The following is a 24,890-nucleotide window of genomic DNA, read 5'->3' as shown; positions in this document are numbered from 1 at the left end:
CTCCATCCTCTGCTGTGCTTTCAGCACCCGATTGTTCAGCAGTCTGGGGCGGGGGGAGGAAAAATGCCGAGCGGGTGTCCTCCTACTCAATTACCCAACCCTGATGAGAACAGCAAGTCCAAAGGATTGGAATCAGACAACTTGCCCAAAGAACCTGTGAAAGCTGAGAATGCTAAAGTCATAGATAAGTCCTTTTACCAATTTGTATCTGCTTTTACTGCCTTTTAATCCTCCAACTTCCATGAGAGAGCAGAAGGAGTCGCCGGATAAGAACTGGGCAAAAGAACTGTGTGAAAGATCAGATCAGCTATTAGCGAGTGAATCCAACAGTCAGCAATGTGGTCACGCTGATCGTGTCAGGAAAGGGGTCTGCGCTTGGGAACTCAGGTTATATGAATAATTATGATGCTAGAAAGTATTGGCGAGAATGTGCACTGTTCCGAACCCCCCTGTTACTAATGATTCTCCAGCACCGTTCAAGTCTGTGTTATCTGATGACTCGGAAGAGGATGACGGTTTGCAGAATTTTCTTGAAAAGTTAAAGGAGTATGTGTACGAGTAGCCCCGAGATCAGATAAGAACCATGAAAAACTCAAGCAAAATTAGACCTATGCAATGTAACAGCTATAGATAATTTAGGACAGAACGATGGGGATTCGTTGAAAGGGGCAGGTATTCCCCAACTCTTGGAACAGACACTAATTGACACACCACAATTAGAGGCGCGATTAGTTTCTGAAATCCTGAGGTAGCCAGCAGACCTTGCATATCAAGTTATGAGAGAGGTGCGTGAAACCAACAAAGCAGCCAAATCATTTGCAACTATTAATCAGGGTCCCAATGAGAATTACATGCAATTTATTGACCACCTTCAAGAGGTCATCAATAAACAGGTTGAAAACTTAGAAGTTAAGGAAGCACTGGCGTTGAAATTAGCAGTAGAGAATGCTAATGTTTGCTATCAGCATGTTATCTGCGAGTTTTACAGTACATATTATGTGCTCCTGTGTACTGCCACTCTGAAAATCAAGCAGCTTGTCAGGAATGTGAGTTAATTGTTTTACTAGTTGTTTTTAAGTGCACTGTAAACCCTTCTCCCCGCTTTTCCCACTCACGCTGCAAGCAGCCCTGTGCTTCCCCCCCTCCCTCCCTCTTCTCAAGGTTTATACTTGCAAGATGGGGTCAGGAATGATTGTTTTCAGTTGCGTTCCTAAAAAAAAAATCGGTATTGGGAGGTGTTTTAAAACATAGGAAAGCACTCTGACAAGAAATAATTTCAGACAGTTTTACAGGCGGGGCGATTTGAACTTCAACAAGCTGAGAGAGAATTAACTGATAACACACAGGTCAGAAAACTTGTTAAAGTCTGCAAGATGCTTTCCTTATTAACCTGTTTTCTTTGTGGGTATCTGTTTAAGCATGTTGCAATTTTGGTAGGTCTTTGTTATATGGTATGATAAGTTCACAGTCTGTTAAATCATGAGAATCCGTTGACTCAAAATGTGCATTTTGTGATAATACAGAAGATTATGAGTAATTTAGTTCTTTACTAAGTGAATGTGATGGCAAAATTTTGTGTGTAGTAGCTGTTATTTTTCTTTCTAACACGCTAGTTTTATTCCAGTATCCAGACTTGCACAACTCTGTGATAGGCTGTGTCTCATCTCGATGTGCTGGATTTGTCTCTTTTGTATGCACACCAAGTAAAAAATCCTGGTTTTGGGATAACAGTTGTAGTGCACGAGATGAGACGCTAATAAAAACCTTGCCCGGTCCAGCTTGCTGCGGTCGCAGGGGGGGCGGGTGCCGGTTGGGCTCCAGCACGCACTGACCTGTTTTGTCAGGGAGACCCAGTGGCAATGCTACCTGGCTGAGCAGTAAGCAGTTCAAAGGTGCAATGCAAAAATTGAGAGATTGTCTTAAATTAGTGTAACTGTGATCCATCTGCATATTTGAACTTGGTATTTGGTTTTCATATCTGAGCTCAGTATTATAATTTGCATATTTCTATTTGGTACCAAAATAATTTTGTTTGGGGAGATAATTACAAAATGGGAACCGGTTCCACTGCTAAAATTCCACCTTGCTCCCCCTTAGGATGCATCCTTGTGCATTAGAGTAATTGCTTATGTTGTCATCTAGTAATTTTGAGACCAGAAAAGAATTTAAATTGTTAAACTCTGCTTTGCATTGAAAAAAAAAAAACACACAACCAAAAAACAACAAAAAAGAAAACACCAAGAAAACCCGCAACCAACCACCTAAATGCTATGATGGATGTGAACTTGCTATTGTATGAGGTTGTATTTAAAAGTTGCTAGAATATGAACTGATTTGGAATCTAGGAAAATGGAATAATGCATTGATGCTTAATATACTGTTTTTTGACAACTGTAAATTGTAAAAGGTAAATGGGGCTGAGGAGTGTGGCAACTCTTGAGCTGGCTGGAATTGTGTATGAAGTGTGTTATGGTTGGGGTGAAATGGCAGAACAAAAAAGCAAAATATCCCAGGCCTGTGCCTGAACATGGATTTCGGGCCTGTGTGAAGCTGCCAGATAAACTCAGGTCATTGCAATCGAGGAGTTTGCCAGAGCCTCCCACTTTGTACCAGCGATTACACCAGCTGCGTGGCCTTGGCTATATCTGAACTGCAGCAAGAAGAGAAAGAAGAAAAAAAAAAAAGGAAAAACCTGTTTTCCCGCTGCTAAGCGGAGAAAGGGGGGCTTTACTCCCCCCCTCTGTCTTTTTTTTTTTCCTGGACTGTTGTCATCCATTCTTGTTGTGGCACTGTGTTGCTTCTCAGCTTTGAATCAGGGGCTGTTGGTGGTGTTTCTTTTTGCTTCTGTCTTGTTTCCTAGGTTTTGACACATCTGGGGAAAGAGCTCATAATTTTACCTCCTTGCTGAAGTCAGTCTTTTCACACTGGTCAGCTTTGGGGAGGTCAGAGTGCTCAGTGCTTCTCTGGGTCAGACTGGTACTGATTTGGGTGTGGAGTGGACCCAGGCTGGTTTGATATGGAGTTCGAACTGATTTGTTTTCATGCTGGGCTGGAGATCCTGCCATCTCAGATGGGGGTGAGAGGAAGCTTTTATTCCCCCCTCAGCAATGTTACTGCTAGAGAACTGTAATACTACATCAAGGAGTGTGAGGGTTGAAATTTAAAGGCATTGCCAGGGGATCCATAGTTCTAATGAAGCTGGGAAATGAAACAAAAATGTTTTGTTTTTTTTTTTTTTTTTATACTTATTCTGTGGTAACTGGTTGTAAGAGACTTCTTAGTAAATTCACCATGTTAGTTTTTGAGGTCATGGGAGAGAAATAAAGAAAGGGTGTTTTTTGCGACCAATGGAATGCCAAATTTGGAACAAAGTTTTAATACATGACTTCTTGTAGTTGCCAGAAGGTCCTATACCTCTCTTGGGTCAGGATTTGTTAAGTAAATTGTAAGCTCAAATAACGTTTTCTGATAATTCTGTTTAGTTGCATGTCCCACAAGAAGCTGCTTGGATGGCGCAGATCTGCTTGCTGCAAGTGAGAAATCTCCAAGGAAATTTCAAATGCTGTATTTTCACTAGTATGGGCAACCAAAGCATCGGTAAAGCAAACACTACACTGATAGAACTGAAACAGGACTTCGATCCGGTAAGGGAAAACAATATCCAATAAATATGACAGCCAAAATGGAGTTAGAAACTTTGATGAATAAATTTATGACCACCTTACAGGCTGACTGCATTTGATTTGACATGCAGATTTGTCTATTTATAGCTACAACATAGAAACAACCTGTGGTTTTTGTGGGACAGTATGATGAGATTGCTAACAGACTGATATACTGATTGTTACTCTGATCAAGAAATGCAGGCAATTCATTAAAGTCTTAATAGGCTATGATTCTTTTGTCATACATGTACCATTTGTGAAATTTAATTTTGATTTTTATTTGCAATCTACATCCTTGTAAATTGCACTAGCTGATTTTCTTAATAGCACAGCTTTTGGCATGCCTAAATGCAAATTGATGCAGAACCTGCAAGTCTTTGACATCAGGTCACAGACCATACTTGAATTTGATCCTACATACTTGCACAGTTTTTGTTGATGGTTCTGGGAAGTCTCATAAAGCTGTAGTGGTCTGGAATGAAGATAACAATTGGCATCATTCTGTAAAAATTATTGAAGGTTCAACCCAATTAGCGGAACTTGGCGCAGCTTTACATTACTTAGAGCTTTTTAAGGAGGAACCTCTAAATTTGGTTTGTGCTTCTGAGTACGTAGTCAAGATCCAACACACGTATCTGATTCTGAACTGGTTTGGTTTTGTTTTTGTGTTGTTTTTTTTTTTTTTTAACAGAAAGGGGGGAGAAGTAGGGAAAACACCACAAAACCAATTGTCAAAAGCATTGTATGTGATGAATCACTTATATCTAAGTGGTGCAGCTGAAATTTGCCCTGTGATGGAACACTTTGCAAGTACGACCCAAAACCATGCTAAATCAGAAAGAACCTACATTAGTTATGATCAGATCACTAGGTAATGGTAAATGGAAAAGGCCACATCAATTGATAACCTGGGGAAAAGGTTATGTTTGTCTCATTACAGGCCAAGGATTGAAGTGGATTCCCAGGAAATGGGTTAAGCCACGGCTGAATAAAGACAACAAAGACTTAACAGATGCAGACGGACAGGAGGGAGATAAGTTGTGAGGACTGCTTCAGATGTAAACCATGGATCCTAATTCAGTGTTATAGATGCTCACAGACCTGGTGGTCTAGAAGCCCATTAGCAAGCAGGTGGTGTACCTTCTGTGGAGAATGGCAATTTGAGGAAACAGCAGGAGAGCCAAAAGTGCGATAGTACACTTAGATAGTCAATGCAAAAATGAGGTAAAATTATGAGACATTCCTACCATAGTATCTACTGCACTCTTTCTCCCTAGTCTAGTAGCTGGTAAAGCTTTAGGAGACATATCAAAGTTAAGCTATTAGTCTTTTTAACAGGCTAATCTAACTTCTGAGATACTAACTCAGTTAATAGTAGATGTTGATGGTATTAGGCATGTTACACTTCAAAATCATGTTGCTATGGATTTTTGTTGTTTTTGTAAGGACATGGTTGTGATGAATTTAAGAGAAAGATATTGTATTAACTTGTTTAATCATTCTTTTCATAGTATTTTAGACAAACTAAACCAGCACGTTAATAAGATTGTTATAGTAGAATTAGGGTTTGACAAATGGTGGGTAGTTTTTTGATCTTATTATGTAAGGCTTAGCTACATTATATGTAACTGTAATCATTGTTGTTAATCATATGTTGTATGCTGCAGTGTATTTCAAAGATGATTCCACGCGTTATAAACAACGCCTGGTTGGTTCAAAAACATAAAGGGGTAATTGTGGGAGATTTGAGGGATTTTCTTGAGGTTGTTGTGTGGATGGGTTTCTATTAGATGGAGATTTATTTCTGAACTAGTCAAAGGAATCTCAAGGCCAGCTCAAAGGCTGAAAAACAGCACCTGCTGTGGGAGTGAGGCCTCAGGGCCTCAACAAGATGTAAATTAACCAGACCTATTAGCAGTGAGACTCGGGCACGTGGACAGCTCCTGATCATGGACAATATCCAATCAGCTAATGCATGCTTTGAGCGTGGACGCGTGATCGATCAGGAAATAACTGCATATATAAGGACGCTTGTTTTGGAATAAATAAATGGCATCGCTGAAATTCATATTGAATTGTGTGGAGTCCATGAGCTTTCACCCTCGCAGTAGGGGACCGAAAAGATGACGAGGGTTGGAAGCAAGTTCCAGTTCAGAGTCACAGGCAACCCCCCTCCCTACCTGCTTTGTTTTCCCAGGTGCCCCTCTATAATAAGTATGAGGCCCTGGATCTTGAAGAAGAGGTGGGTGAGGAGGTGGTGCGAGGTCTGCCTACAAAGTCACATAGAAAGAGGCAGTTGACCCCACGCCTCAAGACCGCCTCAGATAAGAAAGAAAGAAGGGTAATTGTAGTAGGCAGTTCCCTTCTGAGAGGGACAGAGGGCCCAATATGCAGAGTTGACCCTCATCACAGGGAAGTTTGTAGTCTAGCCGGAGCCCGGATTAGGGATATCACCAGGACACTCCTCAACCTGTTGCACCCAACAGACTACTACCCACTGCTGATCTTCCAGACAGATGGAGAGGAAGCTGCATCCCGCAGTCTGACGGGAATGAAGAAAGATTTCAAGGTCTTGGGACGGATGGTGAAACAGTCTGGGGCTCAAGTGATTTTCTCTTCCTTCCTTTCATTTTTGGGTGATGACATAGGATGGAATAGAAAAATCCAATCAATAAATGATTGGTGACAAGACTGGTGTTACAGGCAGGGCTTTGGATTCTTTGATAACGGCTGGTTTTACAAGACACCAGTTCAGTGATACACGAGAAAGGTTATTCTCGCAATTCTCGCAGGGGCAAAAGGATGCTGGGACAGGAATTAGCAGGGTTCATTTGGAGAGCTTTAAACTAGACTCGAAGGGGGATGGGGTTGTAGCTGGGCTTGCATCAATGGGGCATCACTCTAGAGTTGATGAAGACTGGGAGGCCTCCCATCCCCCTAGGGTGAAATCTGGGTGCTCAGCTCACTCCCTGAAATGCCTGTACACCAATGCAGGCAGCATGGGGAATAAGCAGGAGGAGTTAGAAATCTGTGTTAGGGCAGGAGATTATGACCTGTGGCAATTACAGAGACATGGTGGGACAGCTCACATGACTGGAATGTGGTCATGGATAGCTATGTCCTTTTCAGGAAAGACAGGCCAGCCAGGTGTGGTGGTGGAGTTGCTCTTTACGTGAGAGAGCAACTACAGTGTATTGAGTACTGTCCAGGCATGGATGAAGAGCAAGTTGAGAGTCTGTGGGTGAGAATAAACGGGCAGGCTGGCAGGGGTGATACTGTTCTGGGTGTCTATTACAGGCCACCAGATCAGGATGGAGAAGTTGATGAGGTCTTCTAGAGGCAGCTGAGAGTGGCCTCACAGTCACAGGCTCTGGTTGTCGTGGGGGATTTTAAATACCCTGATGTTTGCTGGAAGGACTACTCAGCCAGCCAGCCACAGTCTAGAAGGTTCCTCCAGAGCACTGACAATAACTTTCTGACGCAAATGGTGGAGGAGCCAACTAGGAGAGGTGCACTACTTGTCGGAAAACAAAATGTGGCAAAGCAAGATGTGCAGTTCCAGCCATCTGGATGATAAAGGAAGATCAATACTAACATGACCATCTGAACGGTCGAAGACATGATACTAACATAATAATATATAACAGGCAGACAGATATATAAATAAATATATAAATATATATAAAAATATATAAAATATATATATGAATATATAAAATATATAAAAGGCTTGGACAGATTACTTTGAAGTACGTTTCTCATAATTGTAAAAAGTTATAGCCCAGACTCACGACAATTGTATCTTGGGCCGGATAACCGCCCCCAAGTGCATGGGATGTGTGAATGTCCTTGGACCTGGTCTGTGAATGAGTGGAAATACAAGTGAGACAAACATCACATGAGTTTAGTGTGTTCTTAATAACAATTAGTGGAAAAACACCTTTTGTAAACATCTTAGTCCATGTCCGTACCTGTAAATCCTAGAAATTCTCAATGGTGAATAAAGAAGGTGGCCTAGGTCTAGGTCAGCTCTCTGCTTGGCCAGGCTCTGCGCTCCTTCCTGAACAAGATCTCTGCCTCTGTGTGAATTTCTGTCTGCATCCTGGTATGCGTTGATCCTAATCGCCGAAAATGGTGCCCCATGTGAGTGTGTGACCCCTGGAGGCTCTTCATCGAGCAGTTTGTTTGCGGTGACCACGCAATCCGACAGGTGAGTAAATTTTATTTGTGGCCACATTAATCCCTATGGTATAGATAGGGACAAGCAGTCCTTGTTGAACGAGAGAGCTGCGGGATTGCGTTAGTATGGGGCAGGTCGCTTCTCAGGAACATAAATTGTATTTGCAGGTTTTATTGCAGCTAGTACGTTCTTCTGAGTATCATATTTCTGAGAAGCAGATAGCTTCGCTCCTGGTATGGGTGAAAGAAAATTGTGTTTTGGTTTCTGAGTGAGGGGATGTTTGACAGTAAAATTTCGAGACAAGTCGAGGAACAGCTACAAAAGAATTCAGTTCCCAATAGTTTACATATTACTTGGAGATTTGTGTACTCTGCACTATCGCAGTTGCAGTCGGCAGAGCACATTCTGCAAGGGCAAACAGGGGAGGATGGACAGAAAAACACAAATGAGCAGGTTGCTAATTATTTGAGTCTTGACAGCACTCATCCTTTTGAGTCAGACTCTGTAGATCTCAAAAAAGAGTCAGTTTTATATCCATCATTAATGCCATCACAGATAAGGCTGGAATTTGTGTGGAGCTGGGTCAGGAGTCTAAAACTCTGCCCTCAGTACCTCTTTTGCCTGATTTTAATGATGCTTATACAGCACACAGTAACCCCTTCATGACTAAGACAGCAGAACACAAAGGGGTGATGCAAAATGCCGTGAAAAGACTATGGAGCATGGTGATTTTTCTTTCGCCTTTCCAGTTACTTACAAACCATAACAACCACCAGAACATGACGGAATACCTGCTTCTGTGTATTGCCTTTCTGAAAATCAAGTAGCTTGTCAGGAATGTGAGTTAATTGTTTTATTGGTTGTTGTTACAATTGTTTCTTTGTGATATTGTTTGTATAAGTGCACTGTAAGCCTTCTCCCCACTTTTCCCACTCGCGCCACAAGCCGCCCCGTGCTTCCCCCTCCTCCCTCCCTCTTCTCATGGTTTTTACTTAAGAGATGGGGTCAGGAATGACTGTTTTCAGTCATGTTCCTAAGAAATTGGTATTGGGAGGTGTTTTAGAACATAGGAAAGCACTTGGACATATGAAGAAATATGAAGAAATATGAAGAAATATTGTAATTAATGGTGGCTGCTGTATAAGTTCGATGATTGGGAAAAGTGTTCAGAGAATAGAACCTTGAAGTATAACACTTTGTTGTTTCTAAAGCGAGAAGAGCAGGACAAAAATAAAACTCTACAAGAGATCATTGAATCATTTCAGACAATTTTACAGGCAGAACGGTTTGAACTTCAACAAGCTGGGAGAGAATTAACTGATAACACACAAGTCATAGAAAACTTGCTGAACTCTGCGAGATACTTTTCCTTATTAACCTGTTTTCTTTGTAGGTATCTGCTTAAGCGTATTACAATTTAATAGGTCTTTGTTATATGGTACAGTAAGTTCATAGACTGTTAAATCATGAGAATCTATGGACTCAAAATGTGCGTTTTGTGATAATACAGAAGATCGTGAGTAATTCAGTTCTTTACTGCGTGAATGTGATAAGATTTTGTGTGTGACAGCTGTTACTTTTCTTTCTAGCATGCTAGCTTTATTCCAATATCCAGACTTGCGCAACTCTGTGATAGGCTGTGTCTCATCTCGATGTGCTGGATTTGGCTCTTTTGTATGCACACCAAGTAAAGAATCCTGGTTTTGGGATAACAGTTATAGCGCACCAGATGAGACACTAATAAAAACCTTGCCCAGGCCAGCTTGCTGCGGTCGCAGGGGGGGCGGGTGCCGATTGGGCTCCACCGCGCACTGACCTGTTTTGTCAGGAAGACCCAGCGGCACCTCTACCTGGCTGAGCAGTAAGCAGTTCAAAGGTGCAATGCTAAAATCAAGATATTGTCTTGAATTAATGTAACTGTGATCCATCTGCATATTCGAACTTGTTGTTTGGTTTGCATATCTGAGTTCAGCATTTTAATTTGCATATTTATATTTGGTACCAAAAGAACTTTGTTTGGGGAGATAATTACAAAATGGGAACCGGTTCCGCTACTAAAATATCACCCTGCTCCCCCTTAGGATACATCCTTCTAGATCAGAGTAATTGCTCTTATTGTTATTTAATAATTTGGAGACCAGAAAAGAATTTAAGTAGTTAAACTCTGATTCGCAGAGAATTTATGTGTTTGTTGGAGGTATGGGAAAGAAAACTACATGCTATGATGGATGTGAACTCAGAGGAGGTTGTATTTAAAAGTTGCTAAAATATGACCTGATTTGGATCTAGGAAAATTGAAGTAATCGATTGAGAGTTAATATGCTGTTTATTGACATCTGCAAGACATTACAAACGGTAAATGGGGCTGAGGAATGTAACTATTGCTCAGCTAATTAGAATTGCATATAGAGTGTATTATGGCTGGAATGAAATGGGAAAATAAAAAAGCAAAATATCCCAGGCCTGTGCTGTACTGTTTCAACATAAATTTCAGGCCTGTGTCAAGCTGCAAGATAAACTCAGCTCCCTGGGCGCTCCCACTTAGCACCAGCAATTAACGCCACCTGCGTGGCCTTGCCTGTATCTAAACTGCAACAAGAACAAAAAAAAAAAAAAAAGAAAAACCTGGCTACCCGATTTTAAAGCAGTGAAAGGGGGTTTTCTCTCCCCCCCACCGCAGCAATGTTGTAATACTGAATAGAACAATCTGAGAGTGAAATTTAAAGGCATCACTAGCAGATCTGTAGTTCTAATGAAACTGGGAAATTAAACCAAAAATTTGTTAATAGACTTATTCTGTGGTAACTAGTTGTAAAAGACTTCTTAGTAAATTCACCGTGATAGTTTTTGCGATTGTGGGAAAGAAAGATCATTTTTTGAAACCAATGGAATGCTAAATTTGAACAAAGTTTTAACAGCTGAATTCTTGTATTTGCCAGAAAGCCCTATACCTCTTTTGGGTCAAGATTTGTTAAGTAAATTGTAATCTCAAATAATGTTTTCTGATAATTCTGTTTAGTTGCATGTCCCACAAGAAGCTGCTTGGATGGTGCAGATCTGCTTGCTGCAAGTGAGAAATCTCCAAGGAAATTTCGGATGCTGTATTTCCACTAGTATGGGCAACCAAAGCATCGGTAAAGCAAACACTACACTGATAGAACTGAAACAGGACTTTGATCCGGTAAGGGAAAACAATATCCAATAAATATGACAGCCAAAATGGAGTTAGAAACTTTGAGGAATAAATTTATGACAACCTTACAAGCTAACTGCAGTCGATTGGACTTGCAGATTTGTCTATTTATAGCTACAACATAGAAACAACCTGTGGCTATTGCAGGACAGTATGATGAGAATACAGACTGATATAATCGGAATGGATTTTTTTTGCCCAATTCTTTTCGTAAAACTATTACTGAGCCCCCGGAATTGATTGTTACTCTGATCAAAAAAGGCAGAGAATGGATTCAGACTTTAGTAGGCCGTGATCCATCTGTCATATATGTACCTTTTGTGAAAGCAGATTTTGATTTCTTTTTATTCACAATCTCTGTCCTTGCAAATTGCGCTAGCTGATTTTCTTAACAGTGTTAGTAACAGAATCAACTTTACAAGATGTTTCCTTCCATGTTCCCTTCTGGAACAGGTCAGGATGGGCCTTCGCTGGCTATACCCTGGATATCGCCGGATCTGTTACAGTTGGATTAATATTAAGATAGCAACCAGCCCTGTAACCATAGAATTCTTGTATTCAGTAACCAAACTCTATTCTTAAAGCTGACATAGATTTATGGTATATTCTTATGAGGCAGGTAACTGTAACCGAGCCTTATTCTTAAGGAGGATATAGATTTACGATATCTTCTTTTGAAGTTGGTACCTTAGAAAATAACTGATAAACATAGCATCTTTTAGATAGGAAGTTTGTGTTAGAATAGGTGTGGAATATGCTAATGGTTGTCAGGGGTTGTAATGAATACGTATGTAACTAACTTGTATAATAAGGTGTAGTCTGAATCAGCTGTTCGAAGCCAGCTTTGGGTGCGAACCCCTGGTTTCCCAGCGCTGAAATAAAGCACCGCATATAAATACGCCCGTGGTTATGTGTCCTGATTGCTAACAACAGCATAGCTTTTAGCATGCCTAAATGTAAATTGCTTCAAAATCTGCATGTCTTTGATATCAGACCACAGACCGTACTTGTTTTCGGTCCTATCCCAAATGCTCGCACAGTTTTTGTTGATGGTTCACGGAAGTCTCATAAAGCTGTAGTGGTCTGGCATGAAGATAACGATTGGCATCATTCTGATAAAATTTTGAAGGCTCAACCCAATTAGTGGAACTTGGTGCAGTTTTGCATGCCTTAGAGCTTTTTAGGGAGGAACCTCTAAATTTGGTTTGTGATTCTGAGTATGTATTCAAGGTCCTACAGCGCATCCCCTCCACTTTTCTTAAAGAAATCTCACAACAGCAACTTTTTGATATGTTTGCATCACAGCTTCACAAACACCCACTGTTTGTTACTCATATACAGCCTCATACAACTTTATCAGGTCCCATAACTGAAGGTAATGCAGTTGCGGATTCTTATACTGTAACTATAGTCCGCTTCCAGTCTGCCAGGGGTTCACATGCTTTCTTCCATCAGAATGCTGCTGCCTTAAAAAAGGTGTTTGGTCTCACTCTTGAGCAAGCGGAGAGACATAGTGCAGTGCGCTCTTGCCCGGAATGTCAAGGTCTGATTACAAGCTCGCCCTCCCTTGGAGTTAACCCTCGCGGACTCTCAGCTAATGACATTTGGCAGTCTGATGTTACACGTTTCATCTTTTGGCCATTTGAAATATGTACATGTTTCTATAGATACTTTTTCAGGTATGCTTTGTGCATCTGCACATAAAAGTGAGAAAAGCAGAGATGTTCAGTGTCACTGGAGCCGCTGTTTTGCTATGCTGGGAGTACCACAACAGATTAAAACTGACAACAGTCCTGGATACACTGCTAGATCCACGCAATTTTTTTTACAGCAATGGGGTGTTTCACATGTCACAGGTATTCCACATTCTCCCACTGGACAGGTTATTATTGACAGGTGCGTTCCACACTGAAACGGATGTTATTAAAACAAAAAAGGGGGAATATGATGCCTCAAGAACAATTAGACAATGCAACATATACTTTAAATTTTCTGAATCGTACTATGCCTCCCTCCTCTATCGCAGCAGTGGAAAAACACTTCCATGTTTCAGATTCACTATCTCAGAGACCAAAGGTTTTATACCGGGATCCCCTGCACAACAGTCAGTGGCAAGGGCCTGTAGAGTTAATCACCTGGGGAAGGGGGTATGCTTGTGTTCTGCTTCCAACAGGACCAAAGTGGCTTCCTGCGAAATATGTTAAACGTTTCTACGAGTTGGACAAACATGATGCACGACCTAATGCCAGAGATAAAGCATCTGTCCCTGCAGCAGAGGGCAACAAAGAAACAGAAGAGACCAAAGGAAGAGGCACTAGCATATCAGAATGATACAGATTTACATTATTTGGACTGGGGACTAACTGGCGAAAAAACTTTCAATGCGTTTGTTTTCCTTATTAGTATGGCTAACCAGCTTTCTCCAATATTTGTTAATAATGGTAATTGTTGTAATTTGTATTATTCTGTTCTATTGTAGGCTGATTTGCAACAAGAAAATGACACATAAGGTATGATGAGCCACAGTGGGCATTCAAACTCACCAACAGAATGCCCCCTTTTGACTTTGGAGGCAAGAGGTGACTGCACCACCACTCCAAAGGAGTTTGTCAGATGACTGTGGTCACAGGCTGGATTGTGAGGCAGTTACACATTCCCCTGAAATCTGGAGCTTTCAATGAGGAGGTTGACAGCTCTTTAGCACCTTCTGTGCCCCACTGTGCCTGTCCCCACATATATACGCCTAGAATGGTATCAAGGTGTTGTCAATCAGATTCACCTCTACCAACTGATGGGTCAGGAGGGGTGGAACCCTCGGACAATTGACAGGGTCCTTAACAAAGGAGGTGCTCAGACTAGCTGAGAAGCTTCTGGACTATGTTGTAATGCCCACAGCCACATCTGGCCAAACGATGAAACGGGGTTCCCACCAAAGACACCCTTTGAGTGGTCTTCTCGGAGCTACAGGTCTGTGAAGTGGAGACCTTTCCTTAGACAGGAACACCGTCTAAGGAAACTTCCTGGGATTAATGACACCTCACTTCTTTATTTGAGTGAGTGAGTATTTATTGTGAGTACCCTGAAGTAAAAGGCCTCTAGTTTTGTTTCTTTTCTTCTTGCAAGACTGCTTGAAGGAAAAGGGGCCCAAGAGAGCTGGATTGCATTCAGAGATTGCTTCTTCCATGCTCAGGATCAGAGCATCCCCACACGTAGGAAGTCGAGGAAGGGAGCCAGAAGGCCTGCGTGGTTGAATAGGGATCTGTTGGGTATGCTCAAGCAGAAGAGGCGAGTTTACAGGTCATGGAAGCAGGGACTGGCCACTTGGGAGGAATATAAGGCTGCTGTTAGAGGATGCAGGAAGGCAGCTAGGGTAGCCAAGGCCTCCTTAGAATTACAGCTGGCGAGAGGGGTCAAGGACAGCAAGAAGAACTTTTTCAAATACATAGCAGATAAAACTAATACCAGAGGCAATGTAGGCCCACTGATGAATGAGGTGGGTGCCCTGGTGGCAGAAGACACAGAGAAGGCAGAATTGCTGAATGCCGCCTTTGTCTCTGTCTACTCCGCTGGAGGATGTCCTGGGGAACCCTGTACCCCTGAGACCCCGGATGAAGCCAGGTCAATGGAGGAGTTTGCTTTAGTCGATGAGGACTGGGTTAGGGAACAATTAAGTAGTCTGGACGTCCATAAATCCATGGGTCCAGATGGGATGCATCCGCGGGTGCTGAGGGAGCTGGCTGAAGTCATTGCTAGACCGCTATCCATCATTTTTGCCAAGTCTTGGGAAACGGGAGAGGTGCCCGAGGATTGGAGGAAAGCAAATGTCACTCCAGTCTTTAAAAAGGGCAAGAAGGAGGACCCGGGTAATTATAGACCGGTCAGCCTCACCTCTGTCCCTGGGAAAGTAATGGAACAGCTTATCCTTGGTGCCATCTCAAGGCACATCAGGGATAAGAGGGTCATTAGGGGCAGTCAGCATGGCTTTACCAAGGGTAAGTCATGCTTGACCAACCTCATAGCCTTTTATGAGAATGTAACAAGGTGGATGGATGATGGCAGAGCGGTGGATGTGGTCTACCTTGACTTCACTAAAGCCTTTGACACAGTCCCTCACAGCATCCTCACAGCTAAATTGAGGAGGTGTGGTCTCGACAATAGAGTAGTGAGGTGGGTTGCAAACTGGCTTAAAGAGAGAAGCCAGAGAGTGGTGGTCAATGGTGCGGAGTCCAGTTGGAGGCCAGTATCTAGTGGAGTGCCTCAGGGGTCAGTACTGGGGCCAATATTATTCAATATATTCATTAATGATTTAGACGAGGGAATTGAGTGTACTATCAGCAAGTTTGCTGATGACACTAAGCTGGGAGGAGTGGCTGACACGCCAGAAGGCTGTGCTGCCATCCAGCGGGACCTGGACAGGCTGGAGAGTTGGGCGGGGGATAATCTGATGGAATTTAACAAGGGAAAGTGTAGAGTCCTGCATCTGGGCAGGAACAATCCCAAGTTCCAGTATAGGTTGGGGCATGACCTATTAGAGAGCAGTGTAGGGGAAAGGGACCTGGGGGTCCTGGTGGACAACAGGATGACCATGAGCCAGCACTGTGCCCTTGTGGCCAGGAAGGCTAATGGCATCCTTGGGTGTATTACAAGGGGGGTGGTCAGTAGATCGAGAGAGGTCCTCCTTCCCCTCTACTCCGCCCTGGTGAGACCCCATCTGGAATATTGTGTTCAGTTCTGGGCCCCTCAGTTCAAGAAGGACAGGGAACTGCTGGAGAGGGTCCAGCGTAGGGCAACAAAGATGATTAAGGGAGTGGAGCATCTCCCTTATGAAGAAAGGCTGAGGGAGCTGGGGCTCTTTAGTTTGGAGAAGAGGAGACTGAGGGGTGACCTTATTAATGTTTATAAATATATAAAGGGTGAGTGCCATGAGGATGGAGTCAGGCTCTTCTCAGTGGCAAACAATGATAGGACAAGGGGCAATGGGATCAAGCTGGAACACAAGAGGTTCCACTTAAATTTGAGAAAGAACTTCTTCTCAGTGAGGGTAACAGAGCACTGGAACAGGCTGCCCAGGGAGGTTGTGGAGTCTCCTTCCCTGGAGACATTCAAAGCCCGCCTGGACACATTCCTGTGCGACCTCACCTAGGCGTTCCTGCTCCAGCAGGGGGATTGGACTAGATGATCTTTTGAGGTCCCTTCCAATCCCAAACATACTGTGATACTGTGATACTGTGAAGTCTGCCTCGGTTGATGAGGACTGAGTTAGGGAGCAATTAAGTAATCTGGACATCCATAAATCCATGGGTCCGGATGGGATGCACCCGCGGGTGCTGAGGGAGCTGGCTGAAGTCATTGCCAGACCACTCTCCATCATCTTTGCCAAGTCTTGGGTAATGGGAGAGGTACCTGAGGACTGGAGGAAAGCAAATGTTACTCCAGTCTTCAAAAAGGGCAAGAAGGAGGACCCAGGTAACTATAGAGGAGTCAGCCTCACCTCCATCCCTGGGAAACTGATTAAACGACTTATCCTTGGTGCCTTCTCAAGGCATATCATGGATAAGAGGGTCATGAAGGGCAGTCAACATGGCTTCACCAAGAGGAAGTCAAGCTTGACCAACCTCATAGCCTTTTATGAGGACGTAACGAGGTGGACAGATGATGGCAGAGCAGTGGATGTGGTCTACCTTGACTTGAGTAAAGCATTTGACACAGTCTCCCACAGCATCCTCACAGCCAAACTGAGGAAGTGAGGTCTGGACGATTGGGTACTGAGATGGACTGGGAACCGGCTGAAGGAAAGAGGCCAGAGAGTCATGGTCAATGGGGCGGAGTCTAGTTGGAGGCCTGTATCTAGTGGAGTGCCTCAAGGGTCAGTATTGGGACCAGTACTATTCAATATATTCATCGGTGACTTGGATGACAGAACAGAGGGCACTGTCAGCAAGTTTGCTGATGACACAAAGCTGGGAGGAGTGGCTGACATCCCAGAAGGCTGTGCTGCCATCCAGTGAGACCTGGACAGGCTTGAGAGTTGGGTGGGAAAAAATTTAATGAAATATAACAAGGGAAAGTCTTGCATCTGGGTAGGAACAACCCCAGGTTCCAGTATAAATTGGGGAATGACCTATTAGAGAGCAGTGTAGAGGAAAGGGACCTGGGAGTCCTGGTGGACAACAGGATGACCATGAGCCAGCACTGTGCCCTTGTGGCCAAGAAGGTCAATGGCATCCTGGGGTTGTATTAGAAGGGGGGTGGTTAGTAGGTCGAGAGAGGTTCTCCTTCCCCTCTGCTCTGTCCTGGTGAGACCGCATGTGGAATATTGTGTCCAGTTCTGGGCCCCTCAGTTCAAGAAGGACAGGGAACTGCTGGAGAGAGTCCAGCGCAGGGCAACAAAGATGATTAAGGGAGTGGAGCATCTCCCTTACGAGGAAAGGCTAAGAAAGCTGGGTCTCTTTAGTTTGGAGGAGACTGAGGGGTTACCTCATTAATGTTTATAAATATATAAAGGGTGAGTGTCATCGTTAGTAACAGAAATCAATTTTACAAGATGTTCCCTTCTGGAACAGGTGCAAAAACTGATTCATCCTTTGCATATCGTGTTTTACCTAATAAGGGATTTGAGTATACTCTTATCTTATCAACCTAGTATTTATCTTAGTCCAAATATGCCTAGAATGAGAAGAAGTATATACAGTATCTCTGGAAATTGAACAAGTCAGCAGTTATGCAATTATAGAGTAGTGTGCATGTGCAGTACCCAAAGGTGAAAAGGACAGAAGCGATGAAGACTACTTACTTCATCCTGAAGACCTTCTGAAAGACCACCAGAGGACACTGCGCATGATCAAAGTAGTTCCAAGGTGTTGCAATTGATGTTGCAATAAATGTTGAGTAACTATTACATATCCTAATGATCCTAATGAATATATGAATATGTATGTGAATGGACTGTATAAATACTGTGCAACTTAAACTGACCGCTGAAGCCAGCTTTGGGTGCGAACCCCTGGTTTCCCAGCGCTGAAATAAAGCACCGCATATAACTACGTCCGTGGTTATCTGTCCTGATTGCTAACATCATAAGGATGGAGCCAGGCTCTTCTCAGTGACAACCAATGATAAGACAATGGGTAATGGGTTCAAACTGGAATACAAGGGGTTCCACTTAAATTTAAGAAGAAACTTCTTCTCAGTGAGAGTAACAGAACACTGGAACAGGCTGCCCAGGGGCATTGTGGAGTCTCCTTCTCTGGAGACATTCAAAACCCACCTGGACACATTCCTGTGTAGCCTCATCTAGGTGTTCCTGCTCCAGCGGGGGGACTGGACTAGATGATCTCTTGAGGTCCCTTCCAATCCCTAACATTCTGTGATTCTGTGAAGAGGAGGGCTAAGGGATGCAGGGGGAAACATAGTGACAGAAGATGAGGGAAAGGCTGAGGTACTAAATGCCTTTTTCGCCTCAGTCTTTAATAGAACAGTTGTGCTCCAGGTACCCAGTCCCCTGAGCCAGAAGACAGGGATGGGGAGCAGAACAAAGCCCAAATAATTCAAGGGGAAATGGTTGGTGACCTGCTATACCACTTGGACACCCACAAGTCTATGGAGCCAGACAGAATACACCCAAGGGTGGTGAGGGAGCTGACAGAGGTGATCACTAAACCACTTTCCATTATCTATCAGCAATCTTGGTTAACTGGGGAGGTTCCGGTTGACTGGATGCTGGCTAACATGATGCCCATCTACAAGAAGGGCCGTGTAAGAGTCGGTCTAAAGATGAAGCAGTATTTGCCTGAACATCGCCATCAGGAACTGAGAGAACTGAGGTCCTGACAGAAAGAACGCATGGACAATGTCTTGGAGAGAAGCCCGAGGAGAAGCATTGTGTTGCACTGGTTTCTCCGATATGGGGGGGCTGCTGCTTACAATGGCTGCTGTGTGCACTTCGCCTGCTGCTTCAGCTAAACCAGCCGCCGTCTCCTGAAGATTATTGTTATGAGGGTCTCTTTGACCCAGGGACAATAGCTGCCGTCCAGAAGATGTGTTCTCACCTGCAGCCTCAGTCACACATGTCCCCCACCTGCTCCCCCAAACAATGGCCAATGAAAAGGAGCATGCCCAGAAGCTTGCCAAGGGTCCTGAGGTCACCCAATGGACCAGAGAAAGACCCTTGAATGCTGGCCACGTAAGCGTTGGCAAAAGCAAGCATGAATCTTTCGAGCCTGCGCAGTACAAGCCTGGGTTGTAAAATCAAGGCGGAGACTGGCCTCAAGCAATGGGAGCGAGGAGGGATGAAGAAGCATAAGAGATGACTCCTGAATGGACACTGTGGAGATCTTCCCACCAGAGGATCCCGAACCACGACGGAGGACCGGCAGGACTCTACGGGACCGGAGACCAGAGGGATGCCTCTGAAGCTCTACTGGTGGTAAATGCAACCTCACTTCCCATCTTTACTTTTACTCTCCCCATTTCTTTTCCCTTTTCTTTTTCTTACTCTCTCTCTCTCTATCGCGTGCTGCTTTACGGGCAAATTAATAAAGTAACACTGTTTGATTGAATCATAACCCCTTGGCTTTTTGGTTGCCTTAATTTTGCACTCTGAGATCAAGGTAAACGAACCATCATGAATCCATCACCGAGTGGACCGTGACAGGCCAGAAGGAAGATCCAGGAAACTACAGACCTGTCAAGTCTAACCTCAGTGACAGGGAAGGTCATGGAGCAGATGATCTTGAGTAACATCACATGGCACATACAAGAAAACCATGTGATCAGGCCCAGTCAACATGGATTTATGAAAGGCAGGTCCTGTTTGAGCAACCTTATCTTCTACTATGACAAGGTGATCCACCTAGTAGATGAGGGAAAGGCTGTGGATGTTGAGTACTTAGACTTCAGTAAAGCCTTTGACACCGTATCCCACAGCATTCTCCTGGAGAAGCTGGCAGCTCATGGCCTGGATGGGTGTACTCTTTGACGGATAAAGAACTGGCTAGAGGGCCGGGCCCAAAATGTTGTGGTGAACAGAGCCAAATCCAGTTGGCGGCTGGTCACGAGTGGTGTTCCCCAGGGCTCAGTATTGGGGTCAGTTCTGTTTAATCTTTTTATCAATGATCTGGATGAGGGGATTGAGTGCACCCTTAGTAAATTTAAATTTATACCAAACTGGGTGGGAGTGTTGACCTGCTGGAAGGTAAGAAGGCCATACAGAGGGATCTGGACAGGCTGGATGGTTGGGCTGAGGCCAATTGTATGAGGTTTAACAAGGCCAAGTGTTGGGTCCTGCACTTCAGTCATAACAACCCCAGTCAGTGCTACAGGCTCAGGGAAGAGTGGTTGGAAAGCTGCCGGGCAGAAAGGGATCTGGGGGTGCTGATTGACAGCTGGCTGAATATGAGCCAGCAGAATGCCCAGGCGGCCAAAAAGGCCAACAGCATCCTGGCTTGTATCAGAAATAGCGTGGCCAGCAGGACTAGAGAAGTGATTGTGCCACTGTACTTGGCACTGGTGAGGCCTCACATTAAATACTGTGTTCAGTTTTGGGCCCCTCATCATAAGAAGGACATTGAGGTACTACAGAGAGTGCAGCCATAGATGGCTTGTCCTTCTACCTACACTGACAACAACAGACCAGGTATGCCGTGGTCAGGCATGGACAAGTAACAGAAGCTGAGCCAATCCTGACAGGACTGAGCACACATGGAGCAGAGCTGGTAGCCTTAATACATGCAGCACATCTGGGGAAGGGAAACAAGTCAACATCTACATGGACTCACAGCATGCCATGCAACAAGTACATTATGGAAAAAGCGGGGCTTTTTCACATCATCAGAGAAAAAAAAGGTAGCAAATGGGGAAGAGATATGCAATTTCCTGGAATCAGTCCAACTGCCAAAAGAAATTGCTGTAGTACACTGCACTGCTCATACTAAAGACACTACAGAAATCAGTAAAGGAAACGCCTTAGCCAATGCAGCTGTGAAGGCTGCAGCCAGACAATCACTGAGACAGCATCTGATCGCCATTTTATTGGCAAACCAGAGCAAATGGCCAAGCTTAACAGACCCCATATCATGTATGAGAAAGACTGTTCAGTGGAAGAAAAGAGACAATGGGAAAAGTGGGAAGCAAAACAAGATAGTAACAGAATATGGACAACTGGGTGAAAACTGATATGACCAAAGAACTATTTAATATCTGTGACTAGGTGGTTTCATGACAAAGCTCATGGAGGAGTGGAGGCAGTAGCTGACCAGGTACAGAGAGTATGGACAGTACCAGGGGTTTGCACTGCTAGAAAAAAAAAAAAAGTCACCAGTAGGTGCCCAACCTGCCAAAAGTTCTCAAATCCCAAACCAAACTCAGAGTTTGGAGGACGACCATGGGTCTTTTTTCCTTTCCAGTGATTGCAAAAAGATTATGCAGATATGCCAACTATTAATGGGTACAAACATTTGTTAGTAATAGTAGATGAGCTATCAGGGTGGGTAGAAGCCTTCCCAACAAGAAAAGCAGATAAAGGAGGAGTAATAAAAGCCTTAATGAAAGAAATTATACCCAGGTATGGGGTTCCAGAGTCAACTGAGTCAGACAGGGGTACCCATTCTGCAGTAAGTATAATCAAACAGCTGTATCTATCACTGTATCTATCTATCTATAGAGAGGGAATAGAGAAAAACCTACATACTCCCAGTCACCCACAGTCTTCAGGACAGGTAGAAAGAATGAACAGTACATTAAAGGAAAAAGTAGCTAGGATATGCACACACACTGGACTGAAGTGGCCAGAAGCACTGAACTTAGGTCTATGGGATGTTCAAAATGGACCATGGCAACCCATAGCATTAACCCCAGTAGAAATTCTCTGGGAGACATTTAGCTATACCAGGGACTTATATCCCAGCTAAGACCAGTCTGTTAGGTGGAGATGAATGGTTAACCCAGTACATACTGTATATGCAAGAAGGGTTCAAAAATAACAGAAAATATGCTCAATGGTATCAGTCAGCACCACCAGAAACACAGATGGATGATATACAGCATGGAGATGAAGTTTTTATTATGGTATTTTCAGAGAAATCCAAATTAGAACCTAAATGGGAAGCGCCATACACTGTTTTATTGTGTTCTCATTTTGCTGTTAAAGTTCTAGGAAAAGAAAATCAGATACATCATTCTCATGCCAAGCGAGTAATCAGCAGCCTACCAGCTGGTGAATGACCAGTGATTGACAAAAACCAAAGTGGGATATCTTACCACCCTTGTTTCTGCTGATTCTGATGACTACTACAGCATGGCTAAGTATTATAAGGACAGATCCTGCATGCACCCTGCATACATCTCAAAGGGAATTCTGGATTATTAACAAAACCAAAGGGAGGATAGTTTCCATGAACAGGAGAACCCCAGAGTGGCCATGGTCTCAAGGTCATGTTAAGTATATGAGGAGTATGGGAACACATTCTAATAGGGAAAATTTAAATCTTTCCACCATGGTCATGCATGGAACTAAAAAATACTTAGAGAATGAGTGGAGTTGGTACAAAGATTAAGCTTATGGCAAAGTTCCCCTGCTTCAGGGAACAGCAAGGGAAGAAATTAAAATAGGATGGCAGATGATCAATGGGTCTACCCATGAGAAGGCATCTCAGATTTCTGTGTACAACACTACACCAAACCCAACAGCAAAGGATAGAAAGCTTTGCACCTCTGAAAAATTGGACTGTTGGTACAATTTTACTTTAGTACAACTGTCTTTGTAGTCTGCCTTTGGGCTCGCAGAGACATGGGACTGTCATTTAAATTCAAAATTGATGTTGCTGAGCCTAGCACAACAATATCCACCACTTAACATCCACTCCAACTGTAAAAGATAAGAAATACTATTCCCACAGATTTCTGTAATTGGACCATATGTGGTTAAAAATACAGGTCAGCAACAATTGTTATTTAATCCATCATGGTCCCTCAAACAATTGGAACTATCAATGCAGATCAATATCTTTACAATTAAACCAGTCTGTTCACCATTCCCAAGTGCATCCTATGCAGGGTAGTTAGCATGGTCCTAAACAACATAGATGCTGAAGTGCTTGCAAACAAACAGTGCAGCCACACATGATCTCAACAAATTAGAACATCCCTTACAGTCCTCCCTATCAGCACTAGGATCTAATAAATGGCTCTTATCTGATGTATTGCCACAAGGGCAGAGAATTAATGAAAAGGACCACCAATTAGTCATGGATGCACTTGGTGTAACTCAAAATAATGTTTCTCTAGCTCTCAGTTGTATCCAAGTTCAGCTGTGGATGCAATCAATGGTAGCAGCAATTATAAGAGAAGGTGAAGATGGCACCTTATCCACGGAAGTTTGAGAAGTAATCTGGGACATTGCAACTGAGTTTGAAAGAGAGTTCCAATCCTGGTGGAATTTATTAGTTTTACTTATGACCCTATCCACAACAAGGCCACAACTTTTGTTTTAACAATATGCAATGCTTCAGTATATACCTTACACCAAATCATTGCCTTAGGAATAAATCGCAATGGAACTGTACCCTTTAGAGCATAGAACATGGGCCCAATGGAACAAAAATAAATGGCAAACTGTTGACACTAATGCATACATTATGCGGAAACACCAAGGATTTATCTGAGAGAGTAGTAGCATTAAGGACTGAGACATTTGTCTTGATACTGAACAAACTGTCTGTCATTTTGAAGTGTGTCCTGATGAAACCCCTGAAACTATACTTGAGTACACTGTAAAGGGGTGTGTTTTTATAAGAACCCTTTGTAATTCTATGTTCGTAGACAATGTGCCTGTAGACACAAGCAACCACTCAAATAATTGTATTTGTAACTTTACCAAAATTATGGGGTGTGACTTCAACCCCTGTAATCTCCCACCAACTGTTACAATCTAACTATACACTATACCAAGATTTACTGCCTTCATCCATTGGAATGAATCTCACATTAGTGAGGAAATTATTGCAGCATCATGAGCTACACCAAGTGCTGAAGCAAGTAAAAGTGGATAGAATGCTTTGATCACTGTCCACCATGATATAAAAGATGGGCTACAAAGATGATTAGGGGCCTAGAGCACCTTTCTTATGAAGACAGACTGAGAGAGTTGTGTCTGTTCAGACTGGAGAAGAGAAGGCTGAGAGGCGATCTCATCAATGTTTGAAAATATCTCAAGGGTGGATGTCAAGAGGATGGGACCAGACTCCTTTCAGTGCTGCCCAACGATAGAATGAGGGGCAACGGGCACAGGCTGAAGCATAGAAGGTTCCATCTGAATATGAGGAAAAACTTCTCTACTTTGAGGGTGACAGAGCACTGGAACAGGCTGCCCAGAGAGGTTGTGAAGTCTCCTTCTCTGGAGACATTCAAAACCCACCTGGATTCATTCCTGTGTAATCTGCTCTAGGTATACCTGCTTTAGCAGGTGGGTTGGACTAGATGATCTCCAGAGGTATCTTCCAACCCTAACCATTCTGTGATTCTGTGAAAAGAAATACACAGTATACTCAAAAGACTTAAAAAAGATGGAGCACGCCTCTGGTGGGAAACCCTTTTAGGGTGGTCACCCACAGCAACCGGAATATACAACCACATGATGCACCCTGTAGTAGTTTTACTAGGTTTAGCCTTACTGTACCTCTTGTTAATAATAATTTTGTATATAAAACTTAGGAAGATGATTATACATTTAGAAAAACTTCATGAATGCCACTTCACATATTAGCAGGGATGCTTAACAAAAACAAAGGGAGGACTGTTAGGGAATAGACTGCCTTTGCTTATTGAATTATTTGGTATAGCGCTTCTTACAGAACTT

General features: G+C 43.3%; 1 protein-coding gene and 1 pseudogene across 2 annotated transcripts in view; one reads left to right on the top strand and one right to left on the bottom strand.

Annotated features, from left to right (window-relative positions):
• Nucleotides 1-24,890, bottom strand: part of LOC136114641 (5'-AMP-activated protein kinase catalytic subunit alpha-1-like) — a 78,083-nt gene that overhangs the window by 7,609 nt on the left and 45,584 nt on the right. The gene's annotated exons all lie outside the window — the stretch shown is intronic.
• Nucleotides 20,633-24,094, top strand: LOC139826299 (uncharacterized; annotated as a pseudogene).

Source organism: Patagioenas fasciata, chromosome W, assembly GCF_037038585.1.
Source record: "Patagioenas fasciata isolate bPatFas1 chromosome W, bPatFas1.hap1, whole genome shotgun sequence".
Taxonomy (NCBI): Eukaryota; Metazoa; Chordata; class Aves; order Columbiformes; family Columbidae; genus Patagioenas; species Patagioenas fasciata.
This window is presented reverse-complemented; position numbering and strand designations above follow the sequence as displayed.